Source organism: Zea mays, chromosome 5 (genome assembly GCF_902167145.1).
Source record: "Zea mays cultivar B73 chromosome 5, Zm-B73-REFERENCE-NAM-5.0, whole genome shotgun sequence".
Taxonomy (NCBI): domain Eukaryota; kingdom Viridiplantae; phylum Streptophyta; class Magnoliopsida; order Poales; family Poaceae; genus Zea; species Zea mays.
In genome coordinates, this window is record NC_050100.1 from 131,144,406 (window position 1) to 131,165,337 (window position 20,932).

General features: G+C 43.2%; 1 long non-coding RNA gene across 1 annotated transcript in view; it reads left to right on the forward strand.

Moving 5' to 3' along the window:
- The window catches only part of LOC103626884 (uncharacterized), a 32,514-nt gene extending 22,874 nt beyond the window's left edge, over positions 1-9,640 (forward strand). Inside the window, exons 2-3 of the long non-coding RNA XR_553230.3 lie at positions 9,117-9,231; positions 9,352-9,640. This is a non-coding gene — a long non-coding RNA (uncharacterized lncRNA). The remainder of the gene's footprint in view (positions 1-9,116; positions 9,232-9,351) is intronic.
- The last annotated feature ends 11,292 nt before the right edge of the window (positions 9,641-20,932 follow it).

Sequence of the window (20,932 nt, forward strand, 5' to 3'; positions counted from 1 at the left end):
CTCATGTTGAGATCAGCCTGAGTAAAGATGTTCTTGAGGCTCTTGTGATCTGTATAGATGTTGTAGTGGGTTCCCATCAAGTAGTGCCTCCACATTTTAATGCATGAACCACAGCTGCCAACTCTAAGTCATGAGTGGGGTAATTATGCTCATGAGGCCTGAGTTCTCTCGATGCGTAGGCGATGACTCGATTGTCTTGAATCAAAACACAACCCAGTCCGGTGCCAGAGGCATCAAAATACACATCAAATGGCTTGTTGTTGTCAGGCTGTGCTAACATGAGGGCTATGGTCTGATGCTGCCTCAAGGTGTGGAAAGCATCTCCGTACTTCTGACCCCATTCGAATTTTGCTCCCTTCTTCAACAATTCAGTCATGGGCTTCACAATTCGAGAGAAGTCTAGAATGAATCTTCGATAATACCTAGCCAATCCCAGAAAACTTCGAATCTGACGGACAGTTGTTGGCGGCTTCCAATTCATCACCTCTTGCACTTTGTCTGGATCAACAACTATGCCATCTTGAGAGATAGTGTGACCCAAGAATTTGATTTATTTTAGCCAAAAATCACATTTAGACAGTTTGTCATAAAGATGGTGCTCTCTCAAACGTTGGAGCACAACATGCAAATGACCGACATGCTCTTCTTCATTTCTTGAGTACACCAAGATATCATCGATGAAAACCACCACAAATTTGTTCAGTTCAAGCATGAAAACTGAATTCATAAGATACATGAAGTATGCTGGCGCATTAGTTAACCCAAACGACATTACCAAATACTCATACAGTCTGTATCTGGTTGAGAAGGCAGTCTTTGGAATATCACTTGCTCGTATCTTGATCTGATGATAGCCGGAGCGAAGGTCAATTTTGGATAACACTTTGGCTCCTACCAATTGGTCTAAAAGGACATCAATACGAGGCAAAGGATAATTGTTTTTGATAGTCACCGCATTGAGTGGGCGGTAATCTATACATAGCCTCAAGCATTCATCTTTCTTCTTTACGAACAAGGCTGGACATCCCCAAGGTGAAGTACTTGGGCGGATGAACCCTTGTCAAACAATTCTTGCAGCTGTTTCTTTAATTCTGCCAATTCAGCGGGTGGCATCCGGTAAGGCCTCTTGGAAATAGGTGTCGTTCCCGGTTGCAATTCGATGGCGAATTCAATATCCCGATCTGGCGGCATTCCTGGCAACTCATCAGGAAAAAACATCTGCATATTTACAGACCACTAGAATTTTCTTCAGGGGTAACTCTATCATAGCAAAAGCACATGATTGAGTGGGTTCTTGGCTGGGCAGATACAATGTAAGGTCTCCGAAGGTAGGAGAACGGATTTCCAGAGCTCTGGCAGCCACATCCAACACCACCCGGTGTTGAGTCGTCCAGTTAGCTCCGAGAATGATGTCCATGCTCTCTAATCCCAAAATTAGGAGTGTAGTTTTAAAGACTTTACTTCCTAGTGAGATAGGCACATTTCGATTTAATTGGTTTGTTGCAATTTTGCCCCAGGTGTTGCTATCATGAAAGACCCTTTTGTATGATAGAAAGGCAGTTGGCATTTAACGCTGAACTTCTGGCTAATGAAGCTATTTGATGCACCAGAATCAAACAAAATTAATGCAGGCTAATTAAAAACTGAAAAGGTACCAGTCATGATGGGTGCTCCTTCAGGTAGCTCCTCCAGAGTGGTGAAGTTGAGCTTCCCTTGTCTGACTTGCACCTTCTGCTTCCTTCCTCTGTCTTGATTTGGTGCTGGCATGTGCCTCGGCTGATTCCTCGGGCAATTCTTGGCATAATGGCCCACATTGCCACACATGAAGCATTTGTTTCCATTTCCCTGCCGGAACTGCTGCTGCTACTGCTGCTGGGTTGATTGTTCCTTAGGGCGGGAGCAGAAAAAAGGTTGCGTGCTTGCTGCTGCTGAGGCGGCCTGATAACCCATCTTCCTGCCTGCTGCTAAAATCCTCTGCTCTGATTCCTGGAGACAATCCGGAACCTCTGGGGTGGAGCTGAGGGTCCTGACATTGGTGCTCTCCTCTTTTTCTCTGCCAGGTGAGCTACAATACAATCTTTCTATGATATGGCCAGGTTGACCAACTCATTGAAGCTATCAGCCCGAACAGTGTTAAGACGCTCACGCAACTTGGTGTTGAGACCCTTGCGGAAACGGTCTCTCTTCTTCTCATCAAAATCTGCGTGATAACCCGCATACTGGCACAGGTCGTTGAAGGCCTGGGCATATTGCAGCACAGTGCGGGCTCCCTGAGTCAATGCAAGAAACTCATTCAGCTTGCGATCCAGAATCCCTGCTGGAATGTGGTGTCCCCTAAAAGCATTCTTGAACTCCTCCCACATCACTTCATGATCAGTAGGTAGCATGGCGTGGAAATGGTCCCACCATGTCTGAGCAGGTCCGCGAAGCTGCTGCGCGATGAAGCGAGTCTTGGTGTCGTTAGGGCAAGCTCCCGTGAGGAGGGGAAACTTGGACTCCACAACCTGTAGCCACACATCGGCGGCAAGCGAATCCTCTGCCTTGGTGAACAGGGGCGACTGCATGCTCAGGAACTCTTGATAGGTTGTCGCGGCCGAAGGACGTTGCGGCTGGCCTCCACCATACTGCTGAGGGTGGGGCTGGCGCTACAATAGCTGCCGCAGAATCTCATTCTGCTGAGCCATCAGCTCCTGCACCGTGGGAGCTGGAGGAGGTGGCGGGGGAACTTGCTCGTTCTGCTCGCGACGCTGCCTAGCTGCCATTTGAAAACAGAAATTGTCGCCATTGTTATCCCAATTCACGATTCTGAACAATATTCTTTATATCATACGGAAAGGAAATGTCATAACATAACATCAAATCGGACGAGGATAACATGATTGCATTCACTTCATTACTCCCAAAAGTTTTCCTAGGTTACATCAATTTAGGGGAAAGTACCCATAAGCCTAGTCCAAATCTGATGCCAACTAAGCTCGCGTGGGTTTCTATCCTCCTAATGCGTCAAGCTAACCCATCAACCCTGAGTGGTAGAAGCGACACTGGATGCGGGTGAAGGGGGCATCCCGGAAGGAGTCACATTGGTACCAGGGGCTGGTTCTAACTCCTCGGGAGCCTCCTCTCCCTCGCTTTCGGCCTCGTTTGCCTCCATATCCTGGTGGTGCATCTCCAGGTGGTCGTTAGCTACCTCAAGCTCCTCCTGCACATCACGGAGATGGTTCTCCAAGACATTAATGGTGTTATCCTGGATCTCCACCTGCTACTCCAGGGTTGCGATGCGCTGGCTCAACTGTTCCACCTGGAGGTCTTTCTCCACCAATTCTGAAGACAAGTCGACCACAAAGTCCTCTCGGCTGTCGAGGGTGAGCTTAGTGGTCTTAGCAAGGCTAGTGAGGTGTGCCATGGCATTGCTTTGCAGGGCCTAAAGGCGGTATAGTGCGCTCATGCACTGAACAGTGATCCTCCCAACTTTGTCAGGATGCATGGCCCACACGTCTTTCACATGGCTCACACGGTTGCACCACATGGGGTCATCCCTTTTCTCAGTGGGGAAGAGTCCCAGTGGGTGCATTACCATCTCCAAGAGATGGTAGCCGCAGAAAGTCGTCAGGGTCTTCATAGCTGCAGCCTCGGTGGTGTCGTCCGACCTCAATCCAATAGTCTCAGAGTCAAGGGAACGCCAACCTGGCTGTAGGGGGTGAGCCTCCAGAGTCAGTCAGACTCGGTAACGTGGCACCCGATGCTCCTCGTACAGCTGCACCATGTACAGAGGGGGTGTAGGGTAACCGGTGGAGCTGAGCACCTCCCACAAGATGGAAGGGAAACCCTCGTGGGAAAGGAAATCAGAACTGAAACGAGTGTCTCCTCCATTGGCAGGGGTGGGTGAAGTCATCTGTGGAAGAGGATTAGACGTAAACATTACGGTAGTGGAAAGGAAAAACATGTGAGCTCGGGTTGTTAAAAGGAGGTGGGTTAGATTTCTACTCCTTATGTTATTTATTATTATCCTTTTTTGCTACATTCATACTTAGATGCATCTTTCCTTTAATTTCTAATCCTTTCATGTTTTATAATGCATGCATGCTGAAAAGAACGTCTCCTCACCGATCAGAAGGGTGCTTTTAGGGCATCCTTACAATTCTAAAACTGGCCCATATGGCCTACTTAATTAGCCACATGTTTTCCCCACTATTTCTAAGGCCTCTCATCCTAGGTCTAGCGTTCTAGTCCTGACGATTCCAATACCATATTCTAAGAAATTTTTATTTTTGAAAAGTTGCTATTCACGACTTATTGATTTCTCTGTGGTGGTATTCGCTCCGATACCAGCTGTAGCGGAACCGCCCGAATTATTCCAGCTTAAGTGCCCAAGTCATGCCTTAGAGGCAGCAACACACTTAAATCGGAATAACTCGTCAGTCCCTCAGATCTAGTCTGATAAAGCCACTTTCCCAGGATCGAATACCACTAGCTCACTTGAAAGTGAGTCACAGAGAGAATACAATAAAGCATGAAACCACAAATTAAAGTACTAGAGTTATTACATAAATCGGAGTTTTAGATGAAAGTGAACAAGTTCATCATAAAGTGAAGCGGATAATCGATAACGTCGAATGCTGAGGAATAGGGCAAGGCCTGGCCCACTACTCCTCCTTCTCCTCTCCTGCTGGAGCAGCATCCCACTCTACCGTCCAACCCGGTGGCAGGGTGGAAGGCCAAGTCACACCATCAACCATGACCTGTAGCGTACCTGCAAAAATTGTGCCACAAGCAAGGCTGAGTATACTAATACTCAGCTAGAATTACCCGGTGTGAGGATTCTACTCCTCTACCTCTAGACCATGCAATTGTTTGGCTGAGAGGTTTGGTTTGCCAAAAGCACTAGCTGAGTCTAAAATCAATGTTTAGCTTTTCCAATTCTAGCATCATTAATTTAGCTAGTTGTGCTCCTTCCTAAGAATACACGGTAACAATCATTTAGCACAATCAACAAGTTATCTCATGTAAAACCACGTTCCACTTTTTACTCAATGCAGTACAAGGGGTCAAGCAGTCTCATTAGCTGCGAGAAGCAGACGATCCGAATCGAGTTTTTAAACCTTGCAAGGTAAACCTAAACACATGACATGTAGGGGCACTCCGTCCCCACACACATCAACCGTCCCCATCGATTCCCCGTTCGCGGCCAGGGCTCATCGCCTTGGCATACAATGCTCCACTAACCTCGGCTGCTGCCGTGCAGTGACCGCACTTGTACCCACCATAGCTAGCATGAGAGACCCAGTCTCAGGACAAGTGAGGAGGAAAGTCCGCGCCCGGCTTCACTCAGGTACTAGGTTTACCGGTTACCATATTTCCAGAAAATGTGTTTAGTACTTTCAAACGCTTGACTCAGGTATCCACACATTAATCCTTAATTTCATTTCCGTCTCATGGACAAGGCATCCACCCTGGATCCAAGTCCATAGACCATCATAGATCCCGTTATCAAGATGTATACAATCAATGTCTGACCTCGCGCGAATGCTAAAAAAATCACACGACATCTACCAAGATCCTGATTAGCAAAGCGGCTACTCAACCTATCATACTAGTATCCATCTCAAAAAGGAATCCTAAGTTCATGCAACTAAGGGTTTCAAGCAACTCCTACACTTAAGTGCACATTACAAGCCTACAAACATTAAGTGTAGTAAAGTAGCATATATAAATTGGTTATGCATAAAACTGGGGCTTGCCTTCAAATGCTGGGGCTGCGGGGAGATCCTCTGTGGCAGGCTCGGGAGCTGGATCCTGGACTTCCTCGTGGACAACTCCTTGCTCGGGAATGAGCACGTACTCTTCGTCAGCGAGGTTGCAATCTAATAAATGCAATGAGTGAGATATATGCATGCCATGATATGCAATGTAGTAGTAATAAAAATGATTAAATTGATAAGGTAAAGTTTAATCTTTCTACAAGATTTCTAGTGGTATACTTAGCAATTTTAGGGTCAAGTATGGTTAAGTTAAATGGTCAGATTATTTTAGTGTCCCACTGATTTTCTTTTAGTATTATAGCGAAGGTTTATCATGATCCTTGTTGAATTCATTGGGGGTGAGATTTACTATTATTTTTACCAATCCTCTCTTTTCCCTTTTTTATTATGTTTTTTAAAGTGGGTTTGAACTACAAACTAGCTTTATAAATTTCCAAAAAATCTGCAAACATTACAGTAGTTTCTCAATGGTGTATAGTTCTCAGTCTCAAAAATCGAGGCCTAAAATGTTAAGAGTTCACTCTGTACAAAATTATTAAGTTTTAAGGCAGAGGGGGTGCTTTGAACTACAACTCTCTTCTACAACTCTGTACTAAATGTTAGCCATTGGTACCTATTGGTCATTTTATTGTGATTTTCTCAAGTTTTTGGCCATAGTGGGGCTTTCTACTACCACTATACTTGAAAAATGCCAAACAACAGATTTCCTATTTTTTTTATCTTCTTCTTTGTGCAAGAGCAACCATTCTAGAATTTGACAACTTTTTGCTTAGGGGAAAGGGTGTAGAAATTCTTGGAATATATGGCCTTATTCATGGGGTAGGGGGTAATGTGTGTTACCTTACATTTTTAATTGAGTTTTATATTTTTCTCTGGTGGTTTACCTCATAAGTAATTGGGTAAAAATTTGTTTGCCCACTATTGCACAATTTTAGGATTTCTCATGATTTAATTAAAACATTGGCCAAATTCAAGTTTTAATTGTTCAACTCACTTATTGTGATGGGTTGGGGTGTTTATTATTTTTGTAGTGGTGTTCTATCAGTTAGGAGTCTACTTAATTTTTCTTGCCACTTTTGCAATGGTCCTTATAATTTTAATCATGTCTTTTCTTGATTTCTTAGTGCCTAATAAAATAAATAACCTTTGATTAGCTCTGGACTAGGGTTCTCTGCATTTTTCCTATGTTCTTTATCACTTGGTATTCTAGGAAAAATATGCTCATCCTATGGTTATTATTTTCTACTGCCTTTCTTATTTTTCTAAGTTTTGGGCAGAAATAGTTTTTAATGGACATTCTTGGGTTATTCTTGTATATTGGGGTGCTTAGTATTTTTAAACCGTGTGTATGTTGGGTATGTATCTCTACAATTTTTCTTTAGCCTAGTATAGAAGTATTTCTATTTTTCTCTGCATTAATAAGTTTTGGGTATTTTCCTAATTTAAATCAAAACTCTAAAAAGTATTGCAGTAACCATGGGGTTTACTATTTTTGTCTGATAGTTTATAATATGTAGGTCCTAGCAAAATTAGTTTGATCAAATTTGGTTGAATAAAATTCAAGTTATGAATTTTCCAAGTTCTCTACTTATTTGAAAAGAATAAATACAAAAGGTTAAAGGAAAAGGACTTTGCATCGGGGTCCCTGGGCTTATTCCTAACTGAGTCGTTTAATCCGTGCCCCTGAAGAACTATTCACATGAGTCACTAACTTAGCACTTAACCCCCTAGCTTTTTATCCCCTCTAACCCGCGCTCCTCCCTCGCCTGAACAGTGACCGAAGAAGAAAAAGCGGTGGCGCAACTTACCGGCGACGGTAGAGGTCCGGCGAAGGGTCGGATGAGGTCCGGGGGTCTGTGGCGATCACGTCGAGGTGCAGATCGTCGACGGTGGTGGTCGGAGATGGGCTGGCCGCATGAGCAGGCGGTCGGGCTAGCTGGCGGTGCGTGCTCCAGCCTGCTCATGGTGGTAGAGTCAAATTAAAGTGCTCGGGGAGCTTCAGGGGAGGTCAGCGATGATGCGGGTGCAAGGAATTGGAGAGTGGCTCATCGTATGACCCGGTCTACGCGCGGTAGCGGTTGGCCGAAGTCTGGTGAGGTCGCGCTCGCTTCTCCGATGAGGCAATGCCGCGGCTCAAGCTCGGGAAAGCTTCACCGCCTCTCGGGGAAGCCGTTCAGGGGCTAGGGCGAGGCTGGGGGTCATCGTGAAGGGCTGGCCATGGTGGCAATGCTCGGGCAGGGATGGCGGGCGGAGGAGAGCTCGCCGGAGTTGGAGTTTTTGCTCGGGGCGTGAGGCGAAGTGAAGTGAGGACTGCTGCGCACCAGAGGTACTTATAGGCACCCTCAGGCATGGCCAGGCGCATGCGCGGGGGACAAGCGCCGACCGTGCGCGGCGCGCGCGCAGAGGGCAGCCAGTGCGTGGTCCAGCGCTTGAGCACACGATCGAACACGTGGAGGTGTGATTCTACCCGAGTTCAAACGCCTGTTGGCCGACCTAAACGTGCATATCTTGCCAAGGATCCTATGTAGCATCTCTTCACCATGCCAAGATCTTTCTATCGTGTGTGAGTCCCGAGTGAAGATATGGCCCGGGTGAGAAGATATTGTGGCGTGAAGATAGCTCTGTCAGCACTGTTCAAACCGAGACAAAACCTATGTCAAATCGTGTCAAACGATTTTGGTTTGGTTTCAAACTTCACCAGAGTGTTCCTAGGGTATTTTGGCGCCACTTTGATATTTGGACTTTAAGGATTCGAGTTTTGGAAAACAGGGAACACATCTGAACTTTGGAAATGGTCTGAAATTCAGATTTCTGAATTTCTGAATTTTTCCTAGAGGCTTCACTTAATGGACTGTTTTGGGGATTTTGGAAAATTCAAATGACCAATCTTTCTTAGTACACTTTGTAGTTTATTTTATGCACTATAACTTTGTTAATTGGTCCATATTAAGATTTTGTATTTTTTCCAAGTCTTTTCTCAATTTCTCTTTTATGCTCAAATGGCCAATTGGAATGGTGTTAGGGTTTTGGATGTTTTTCTCTCTTAAGGTGCATGATGTGCTAAGTGTATGATTCTTGAGCTGAAAGAGACTTTGCTTAGGCTTTTAATCCTTTAAGTTTGGTGTTTCTTGCATCACTAGAGCCACATGTGATGATGGTCACAAGTTGGGGTACTGGGAGAAACCCTGAGTAACACTGGGGTGTTACATCGTCTCCCAGTCAACTTTGGGTTGATGGATCGTTGTCTCCTTATGATGTAATTATTTATTTATTTTGTACAGAACTTCTATTGTATAGTAAATATGTCACATTCGTTTCTGTACCATGATTCATCATATGTGTGAGACTTTGTCTCAGCACACCTGTTGATTGCGTTCGCACCCGGGTCCCTAAAACCCAGGTGTGACATGATAAGACCCTGAAGCTGTTCTAATGGAATGCAGCGTCAGATCCCATAGACCTTTGGATTAAGGTAAGATCATTTATTCTTTGATTTTGATGCATCTTCGCCATTACATTGTCAATATCATAAACTTTGCGTCATGACATCATTTCATCGTACCATCATGCACGACATCGTGCATGCTCACAGGTTTGAATAAGCACAAGAAGGGAGAAATATCCCTTTTATCCCCTAATTGCATGGAAAACAGGGCCAATCACTTGGTAACGGTGCCAAAGAATCTCCGAAGCCCTTGGTTGTAGGTTTTATTTTGATGAAGTAAAGATGAAGGTATGTGAAACCTTTGTTTTTGACTAGGTAAAACATATATCTTATTTTTACTAGCATGTGTGCTGAAATCGAGGGCTAAAAGGGCTTCTTCATTGTATTAAAATGTTTTAACCTTTGGTTTATGGCCAAGAATATAACAATTTTATCACTTTGTTACGCGTGAAAATAAGCGAAGGTGGTTTTTGCCTTAAGCCCAAAAGGCAAGCATTTTGGTTTCATGAATCACAAAGTTTATCTCAACAACCACATGAAACTTTCATATTACATAAATGTACATATTACACAAACATATTTACAAAGTTTTTTACAACAACTATGCATCAGTTACCTTTCAAAACGTCGTCAGCAACATCGCTACAAATCTTAAGGACAACTTCGTCTGTTATCTTGTGCATGATGTCAAGGATGCCCAATGACTCCTTTACCTCCAGATCATTCTCGGGAATATATTCTTTGAGCTTCAAAAGAAGGGCAGCTACAACAAAATTCTTATCAAGCAAGCATGCACAAACACAACAAATAGTTTTAATAAGCAAAAGTACCTTCGAGTTTTTTAAGCCTTTGGGCCTCCCTTATTGCTTTCGCTTCTTTAGCAGCCTTATGTACTTGCAGGAAGAACAACACTTATATATACCAGAACTAGAAAAGAATGAAAGAAAAGTCAAATGTGAAATATATACCTTTCTCGCATTCCTTTTAGCGGCTTCATCGGTCAGCTCCTTCCCCCATCACTCCAAATATCTATGAAAAATATTCTTTTGAAGTTGGATGCTTTGGTTGAAGGGCTCTTAATATCATCTAAGAAAACTCTAAAGTCTGGCTGGCCCACGGCCTTCATGTGCTCACATCCAACTTTTTTGAGCATTGAAGCTACGCTTTAGGCACCTACCCACACGCAATAATCCCCTGCGTAGATAGTACTTCGTCGAAGGCCTCTACTTATCCTTTGATCCACTTCACTGCCCTAGTAGCATCTCCATACACATAGTCTTTCTCGCTGGAAAAGGCCCAGTGGAGACACAATTCTTTTTCAACTTCTCGTAGCACTAGGCAGCAATGGGGAAGCACTCCTCTTTAGAGCTTCGCAGCTCATCAACAATTTTCTGGAGTTTATCCTTCTCATTGCTAGCAATTTATTTCTATCTTTTCCAAAACTTTCACTCATATCTTCAAGTTTCCCTTTCAGTTTAGATATTTCGGCTTTATGTGCTTCAACGTTCTTTTTTCATTTCAGTCTCAAGTTCTTTTTTCTTTTCCAAAACTTCAACTCATATCTTCAAGTTTCCCTTTCAATTTAGATATTTCGGCTTTATGTTCTTCGACGTTCTTTTTCGTTTCAGTCTCAAGTTCTTCAATAAGCTTTAAATGTTGAAGGTTTTTATCTTCAAGTTGTAAAATCTTATCATCCTTAAGCTTATCACCTTTCAACACCTTATCTTTCTCTTCTGTAGCCTTTTGAAGTTTAGTGCAACTTTCAATAAGATCATTGGCCAAGGTGTTGAGCATATCCTCCTGCTCTTCAGTTTTGGGTCGAAGTTCAATAAGATTGCTATTGCCATCTGGGCACCAAGTTCTTCGACATCCTTTTGTGCCTTTAGGGACTTTCTAAGAACATGCCTCAACATAGCACAACAAAGTAGTTATAAATCCTACCATAGCTTAAATAGGCATACTCAACACCTAAAATGAAATTAAAAGCCTTACCTTTAAGCTGTTATAGGCCAAGCAATCTACAAGGTTCCCCTTTGACATTGCAGACATGCCATCTTCGAGCTTCGGGTATCCAATTTTGTCCATCATGACTCGGCACACGTTGATTTCCCTACTGTCTGGGAGGTAATACAAGTAATCATCGACAACACTTGATGGGTATATGAGTGCCTTAACACATGGTTGCACTTCGGCAATTTACTCTGTAGTTAGCTTTCCTCCGGCTGCATGTCGGATGATGTATTCAGCAGACCCGGTTGTTTGCTCGTTTGTTGGCATAGGCGCCTCTTCTTTGGAGTGGGTCTTTTATTTTGTAAGAGGCTCTTCGATATTCTCATCTACCTCACTCACTAATTTTTCTTGAACAATACCCTCTTTCGGAGTACTGTCAAAAGTCTCGACAACCTTCGATGGCACCACAACTAATATACCCCTAGTCTCTTTTCTTTAGGGACCCTGGTGTGGCTCAGGCTTGGAAGGCTTTTTTATAGTCATTGTACCAAAGAGTGTGTCCATCACTGAGGTCATCCTACTGCTTTTCCTCGGTGTCCACTTGGTAGCCGGTTTCGACTTTGGCTCAGGCTGCATGCTAGCCAGAGGGGCCTCATCTTGGATAGGTAACTCAACCACGTCTTCATCATCTTCTTTATTTTCCTGTGAGAAAAATAAGTTGTTTCAATATCACTTAAAAAATAAAATTCCATGCCCTAAAAAGAAATAAAAAGCTATTTTTACCTTCGTTGTTCTTGAAGAGCTGGATACCTTCAGCATAGAAACTAACTATGGATCGCCGTTAGTTTCCTCAACAAATACAAGCTCCGTTGGTAGCCTCGGTTCAATAACTGATGCTCTTTTTTATGAAGTTGACTTTTTGGCGCTTTGTTGTAACTTCACAATTTTTACTTCGGGGCATTTGGCGGTGGCTTCGAAATCGATTTCCTTTCCTTAGTCTCGCCCTGCGCCAGCCGGGGATCGTCAGGGTAAACGAAGCCTATGGCATTGAATACCCGATTCAACCTTCTTTTTCCTTAGGTCCCGAAAGTGGATGTCAACACTTTGTCTTCCTTTTTGATGAAGTTCCCCAGTATTTCGTTACATTGTGATTCAATAGCTTTCAATCATTCGTCGCATGGCTCTACAAATTGATTTTAGAACTTATATGTGTACTTCAAATGTACAAGGCCCCCCTTCTTAACATCCTGCTTCGATGTGTTGCCTTCCTTCAGCTCTAGCATTTCCCATTCAGCCCAAAGCAGCCAAACGGTGAAGGCTAGATGTTTTTAAACAAGGTCTCTTGTTCCAATGTAACTGCACACATCATTAAAGGTCACCAAAGCAGCTTGAGCTTCGTCACTCATATGGCATGTAACACCCCTGGAGTTACTATCACTAAAACTTGAGCATAACATCATGAGCATTGGCATATCATGTGTTTGTTACACTTAGAGTGCATTCACTAGGCAAAAATTTCAAATAAGTTGTAATGATGTGATTTTATGTGTGGTTAACCCTAAGGTAGAGTGCTTAACCTTAAATTAGGGCTTATGGATATAAGTGAAGCCCAAATAAGTTAAAACCTCAAAAGACATGAGAAATGATCATAAGGTATCACATTTGATGGACTTTGGTGGCACCAAAACCCTAATGTGCCTAAAACCCTAGAAACCCTAATTGAAACCCTAGGGGGTTAGTTGTAAATTTTGTGCACTTTTGGACTCAAGTGCAAATACCAAAGTGATAGAACACCACAAATCATGTGTTTTCTATATTTGAGGATTTGCAAGTCAAATAGTGGGATTTGGACTTATTTGCAAAAAGCACACCATGCACTTCATATGCCTAAGTTAGAATTCAGTTGAATGGGGTCAACTTTGGTACTCCATATCTCAGAATTCTTGAGGATTTTGCTCTTGGTCAACATAGCAAACTTGTAGAGCTATGTTAGGAGTACAAGTTTTGTTAAGTGACTAAGCATTGGTATTGTACAGAAATTGGAAATAAAAGGACTTAAAATTGGGCTGAAAGTCAGTCTTTGAACTGAATATTGGCTAGCAGTGAAGTTAGGTGAACTTTGAGATCGGAATTGACCATGATCCAGTGATTGTTTGACTATGATTACTGCTGGAGTATAGATCAACAACTTTGTTACATGAAGGTTAACAAGTTATTACTTAAAAATTTGAGATCAAGACCCTAAAACTTGCTTTGTCAGGCGTCTGAATCAAGTCCCCATGGTACAGTGACCTGACAAAGATCACCAGATTCAGTGTATCGCCGCCGGTGATCTCGCGCCGTGATCGTCGCCGCCGTTGCGATTCGTGCTCAGTGAAGTGCATATAACTGCTCGGGGTAAGAAATATCGCGTTGGGGATGTGCTCGGGACACTGTTTCACCCTGGCCACCATACCCCCTTGCCTTACGGTCAGTCTAGATAACCTCGCCGGAGTTGTCCGCCTGCCGCGCGATGGCCACGTGCCTTGAAGCTTTACCACGTCGCAGTAAGCCGCTTTAGATAGCTGGTTCATCGCCGGTAAGCTTGCCACGGTGAAAGCCACGCATCCCTTGCGCCAGTGACCTCCCCTCTCTCCGATCGCTGCGCGTTTTCTCAAAATTAGCCACCACCGCCGATGGAACCTATAAATTTCCGCCCTAGTGAGCTCCGCTAAGTAGTTGTGCGTCCAGTGAACCAGCCCTCACCTCCAATCATCCCCCACAGCTCCCCAATTTGTGATTTCCCCCAACTTTGTCAAGAACACCGCAGTGTGTGAGCTCGCCGTGGCCAGCTCTCCACAGGTCTAATCACGCCCTCCTCGCACTTGTTTCAGCACTCTTGTGTGCTCTTGATGCTTCTTGACCCAACCAATTGAGCTAGAACACGTAGGATCACCGGGAACGCCTCAGTTCATCCGTAGTTCGCGCCATCATCATGGACAGAGAGATTAGGAGTTAGAACTTTGCAATTGAGTGAGGGGTTATGGTCGTTTAGGGTAGAATTAGGTGTATGCCATAGCGGAGCACCGATCGTTATGTTTTCCGGCCGGTACAGACTCGCCAGAGCCACAGTTCCGCCGTCCATAATCGGGGACCTCTGTGATACCCGGTTTGCAAAGAAGAGAAGTTGGGGGTTGTTCTTTTTGTTTTTTTCCTCACCCGATTGTTGTTTTGGGGATTTGGGATTTTATGGAAAACATTCACAACTAGGGCAGTAGAATTTATTTGGTTTGACGCTTGCGTTGCGGTCGGGAGCTGTCGCGTGGGTTAGTTGGGCCGCAATTGGAGTTTCAGCCCATTAACCCTCCCAAACCCTAGCCGCCTCCCTCCTAACCCCCTCCCCCCATGTGCAGCCGCCCCCCCCACTTCTCTTCCCCCTTGGCCGCCGCCCCCTGCCCATCTCCTCCTCTCTCAATTCTTGCAGCCACCAAACCCTAGCCGCCCCCCCCCCCTCTCAATCCCCTCCTCCCAAGGTGCCAATCCTTGCCGCTCGGATCATCGTCGTCGTAGTGCGAGTCTTCAATCGTTTTGGTGGAGGGAAGAAGGGAGGAAGGAAAGGGGGAGAATCCAAGGTGATTTTTGTGTTCATCCCTTGTTCATTTGCGCTGCAATTTAATTGATTAGAGGTTGCGTTTGCGATTGGGTAGAGGGGGGCTGTCCAGAATTTTAGGTGGTGGGTGAACAGCAGTAGTCTAGCAGTTTCTGTGTTTTTTTCGTGAGGAATTAAGGGAAATCAGTTTGGGGATCATGTAGAACTTTACCTTACCTTTCCAACGAGTATTTATGCGCTCAATTTGGAGTTATAAATTGAAAGTTATCACCGTTTGAATCCGGGTATGTGGCTGTCCAAAAAAACAGATTTTTCAGGGGGATGAACAGCAGCAGTATTAGCAGTTTATGGAGATTTTTCGGGAGTAATTAGTGTTAATCAGTATGAGAATCATGTAGGGCTTTATGTTATCTTTCCAACAAGTACTTACGCGCTCGATTCGGAGTTATAATTCAGGAGATATCGTTGTTTGAATCCGGTTATGTTGCTGTCCAAAAAAACAGATTTTTCAGGTGGGTGAACAGCAGTGGTATTAGCAGTTTCTGGGAATTTTTCGTGGGTAATTAGTGTTAACCAGTATGGTAATCATGTAGGGATTTGTCTTATCTTTCCAATGAGTACTTATGCGCTTGATTTGGAATTATATTTTAAAAGATATCGCTGTTTGAATCTGGGTATGTCGCTGTCCAAAAGACAAAGAAAAACAGATTACAGGGTTCATCTTGTGGACTGTTTTGGGCTAATTAGATATTGGAATTTAATTATAAATTGTATACAAAACTTGTGGGGAATTTTATGTAGATGCCTCTGGAGTTTTTGTTTGTTACCATTGCTGTCATAATTTTAAAGTTATGAAATTATTAAGCAGCGCCGCTGCAGTTTGGTGGGTGTAGGGAGAGATGTAACCCGAGGCGGGGTTTGAGTTTGTGCGTAGGTGCGGCGTCGCTTATGAGCCTGATTATGTGAAATTGGTTTACTAAGTTGGGTGTCAAAAACAGGTGGTGGACTTCCAGATCGTACTTAGGGATTTGCCCGAACTTCCGGTAAAGGCAAGTAAATACAGTGGTGGTTGCTACCGTTTGGTTTGCATCCTATTCCCTGTCATTGAGTATGCATAAGTTTTAATTATGTTAATCATTGAATTCTATGATAAAGTTTATTTGTTTGGAAGTATTAATTCTCAATTGTCTAATATTGTGGATGATCATAATTTGGTAATGATATATGTGGTTGATTCCCATCTGGATGAAGTTGAAGTGTCTTTTTGAATCATGTTATATGAAGTGTTGTAGGCATGACATGCACATCGCATCATCCATCTGGCATTTTGAAGTTATGTCGTGATCTTATGGTCCGACCGTACCGGTACATTTTTAGCATCGTACGTTGCCCGAGGAGGGGTACGATGCGGCTTCATATCCTTAGAGGTATGAAGGCAGAAGTCATCCTTGCATTTGCAGACATTTGCACTCATGAGGAATATATGAAGTGTGACATTACTATGTTACTATTGTGGTTTCTACCTGCGAGGTGTGGTAACTAGGTGCGTTGTACGTTGTATACGTGCTGCACCTTCGTAATAAGAAGGTTGTGGAATTAAGTGGTGGTAAAACAATGTTCTTATGTGGTTAAACTGTTTGATATTATTTTACTTGCTGAGATGTGTCATCTCACTCTTGCATTACTCAATGCAGGTACTTGATACATGTTGGGAATGAGGGGAGTAGCAGCACGTCCACTTTCACTCTCACAATAACGCTGCCCAGGCGCAGCCATGATTTAATTAGAAACCTATTGTCAAAGGAAGTTTGTTTATTTTTTTATATGGTCGTGCGCACTGGTTAATTCAGTTCAGGTCGTATGTTTATCTTTCCTTGCTAGCCGAGTAATAATACTTAGTATGTTTTAGTCATGATATATGTTTATACTCTGTTGCTCCCTCTTTTATGCAATCTTGCAAAGGGGATGCTGCCGAAATTTTATATATGGACGTCGGTAGTGTAGTATAGTAGCATACCGGGTTGTTTGTGGAACCTAGAGTGTTACAACCTCACCTTGCGCAGGAATAGAAAGGAGAGGGTCTATCTGCAATTGTCAGTGACACAGAGAAATAGTTGTTGGGGACTTGTTCTCAAATGCTATGAATCAAGAACAAGGCAACATAAAATGTTAAATATCAAAAGGCCCTTCGTCCTTCAAATCATTATTTTCCTTCGGACATAACGAATTTAGGACGAAGGTCATGAAGGACATACCTTCATGAACATGATAAAAAATGGAGAACATTCAAACAAAATATAGAAAGTGACACAATTTCTATACACATTATTATTAATCTATTTCTATTTTTATTACTTGTTTAAACAAAGATAAATTACAAATGTACCTTCGGCTTGAAGGAAAAGAATACAAGCATGACGCAAAAGTGAATGCCAAGTCAGCGTGAACAGTACGGGAGTACTGTTCATCTATTTATAGGCACGGGACGCAGCCCGTGTAAAATTACATTAATGCCCTTCACATTTATCAATAACTATATATTAATTCTTCGAGGTCTAATTTGGCTTTTCATCTTTAGGTCGGTTCCCCTTTCCTGCTGTCATGCCGAAGCTTTTCTGCGCATAGCTTCGTGATCATCTTATCCTTCGTCATAATCGGCTTCCGTCTCACTCAAGCTTCGTCTTGATCATACTCTTGTATATCAGTAATCCAATTCCGAAGATACCTGTTCACATATTTCACTTGGAAAACATTGTCAAATCGTGTTTTTGAGGACCTTCGGAGGCCGAAGGCCCCCAACAATAGTGCAGTGGCCTCTTTAAAGGTTTTTCAAATACCCAGGGTCCTTTGTGCAAATCTGACACCGCGGGCGCACTTTCACCTGTATGTGGGACGACTCGGGCCAGTTTCACCCCACCAATGTTCACCATTTCTCTTTTTCTTTTTCTGCCAGGATTAGAGAAATCATAGAAAATTATAGAAAAATGCTAAAAATATAAGACCAAATTTTCTAGGTTCCTAAATTCCTCTAGTATTTAATAAAATTAGTTCCAAAAATTTTATTCCAAACCAGAAATCATGTAGTATTTAAGAAAGCCAAAACCGAGTCTCTTGGAATTTTAGAAATTGTTTAATAACTCCAAAAATCACCAAACTTTTTGGATAAGCCTAATATGATATTTAGATCCCAAGAATGAAGTTTGACTTGCTTTGGACAGTATTTGTTTCCTAAACCCAAAACCCTAGCTCCTTAGGATAAAAATGTCAAACCCTACTAAGGTATTGACCTAGAAAACCATAGTTTCTCTAGTGCACCGTGAAGGAAAGTTGTATTCAAGATACAACTTGGTGTATCTTTATTATCATGCATTTTCATGAGCATCACATGAGCATTCATGGTTATATATGGTTATGTATAGAAAACAAAGAAGTGACTGTTGAAGAAGAGGAGACTGCTCCATCAACAGAAAATCCACTTGTCGGGAACTGTTTTTATTTTGACATTTGTGGAATAGAGACCGACTCTCCTACAAAACAAGGCAAGCCCCGGTGCATTTACCACCTATGTAACACCCCTAGTGTTACTGCCACTAAAACTTGAGCATAACATCATAAGCATTGGCGTATCATGTGATTGTTACACTTAGAATGCATTCACTAGGCAAAAAGTTCAAACAAGTTGTATTGATGTGACATGTTATAAGTGAAACCCTAGGGTACAGTGCTTAACCCTAGATTGGGCTTAAAAGATTAAACAAAGCCTAATAGGGGAAAACTTCAAAACTCATTAAGAGATGGTCATAAAATGTCACCATGGATGAACTTAAGTAGCATCCAAACCCTAGAAGTATTAAAAACCCTAAATAGAACCCTGGAAAACCCTAAACTAAGACCCTAGGGGGTTAAGTGCAAAACTAGTGCACTTTTGGACTAAAGTGCAAAGACCAAGGCATTAGGGTACCTTAAGTCATATGGTTCACAAGTATGTAGATTTGCAACCTAAACCCTGAGATTTGGACCTATTTGCAAAAAGCCCTATTTGAACTTTATTGGGTTAAGTCTGAAATTCAGTGTAATTGGCTCAACTTTGGGACCCTATATCTTCCAAATTATAAAGTTTTTGCCCTAGGTCACCACATCAAGTTTGTAGAGCTATAAAAGAAGAACAACTTTGCTATAGGGATTAAACCATGGTCGCATGAAAAATTTGGAGAAAAGTGTGCCCAAAGTCGAGCTGTCACATAGTCTTAAGTCTGAATTCAGACTGGCAGTGTGATTGAGTAATCTTTGGACTGAAATTCAATCATGATCTTGTGAGAGTTTGGCTATGGCTGCTATTGTAAGTTTGTAGCTAGATCATTAGGCTACAACTTTGCTGCAGAATGTTGGTCTTTTTGCCATGTGAAATCAGAAGAAAATTTGTCCCCAATTTGGTCTGTCAGGCCGATTGAATGAACTCCACGATGGTACAGTGACCGGATTGGGCCGCCAGCTCAGAGACCTCGCCGCCGGTGATCTTGTGCTCAGATCTATGCCGGCGTTGCGATTCACGCCCGACCGAACTCGGATAAGCGCTCCTCGGTAAGAAAAAACACGCTGGAGATAAACTCCGGCCACTGTTCTCACCGCCGTCGTGTCCCGCCATGGTTAGTCGTGTTGGCATCACCGGCGTTCGCCATTATCCGGCCTAGCTACGTGCCTCAACATTTCACCACGTCGTAGTGAGTCACTATAAGCCACTGGTTCGTCGCCGGTGAGGCTGCCACGGTAATAGACACCAATCACGCGCGCTAGTGACCTCCTATTTCTCCGACCGCCGCGCGTCTTCATCCAATTCCCCGGCCACCGCTCATGCCTGCTATAAATTGAGCCCGTCGTGAGCTCCGTAGGGTAATCACCCATCCATAGCACCAACGCTTGTCTTCAATTGTCCACCAAAGACCGTGAATCGCTCATTGCCCCCAATCTGTGTTTCCGCCACCGTAGAAACACCTCGCCATGGCTAGCTTGTTCCAGGTATGCTCATACACCCTGCTCCCTTGTTTTAGCATCCTTAGGTTCCCTGGATGCTCCTCGGCCAGTTCGATTGAGTTAAGCTGTCATAAATCGCCGGGAACGCATTACTCATCCGATTGTCTGCACTGTCTCCATGGACCGGTTGATTCAGAGCGCCATTAGTAAAATTGGTTGAGGGGAAACCCTCGTTAGGTCTTGAATTCGGTCTCTACCAAAGTAGGGCGCCGGTCATCGAGTAAATCGGCCGGTGTAAGCTCGGCGGAGCGCGGCCCAGTGCCGTTCGCCGTCGGGGACTTCAGACTGTGAAGAAATAGAAGTGCAGGGACCTTTTTGCAAATGTCAGTGACACGTAGGAATAGTGTCGTGACCCTTTTCTAGTTATTTAAATCAAGAAGGGCGTTTCTGCAAAACTGGTAGCGCGGGCACGCGCGGGCGCGTTTTCTCTAGTGGATGGGCCGACTTGGGCCGGTTGCGGTCCAAAACTGTTCATTATTTTTTCTTTTTCCTTTTCTACAAGAGCTAAAGAAATTCTAGAAAATTGTAGAAAAATGCTAAAAATACAAGACTGATTTTGCTAGGCTTCTAATTTCCTATAGTATGTAATAAAAATAGTTTCATTATTTTTAGTTCCAATAGGGAATTTTAGGGTATTTTAAATAGTTAAAATACATACTTCTGGAATTTTATAGAGTAATTTATAATCCAAAAATTCACCAAACTTTTAAGGTAAACTTTGAATATTATTTAGAAGTTTTGGTTAAAGTTTGGTATGATTTGGACCATGTTTGATACTTAGAACCCAAAACCCTAGCCCCCCTGCCCTATGAACTTCACTATAGACTCCGAAAACCCTAAGTTCTCGGAGATCCGTGAAGGAAAGTTATATTCAAGACATTAGATAATAAACTTTTATTATCTTTGCATCTTCATGAGCATTACATGAGCATTCATGATTATATATGGTTATATTTAGAAAACGAGGAGGAAGTAGAAGTCGAAGAAGCAAGGACTTCACCACCACCACCACCACCTAAAGAACCTCAGGCAGGCAACTGCTTTTATTTTGATATCTGCGGAGTAGAGCCTGATTCACTTGTAACACAAGGCAAGCCCCGGTGCATTTGCCACCTCCTTATTCCTTTTAAAATCTTTCTCACTTGCTCGATGCATTAG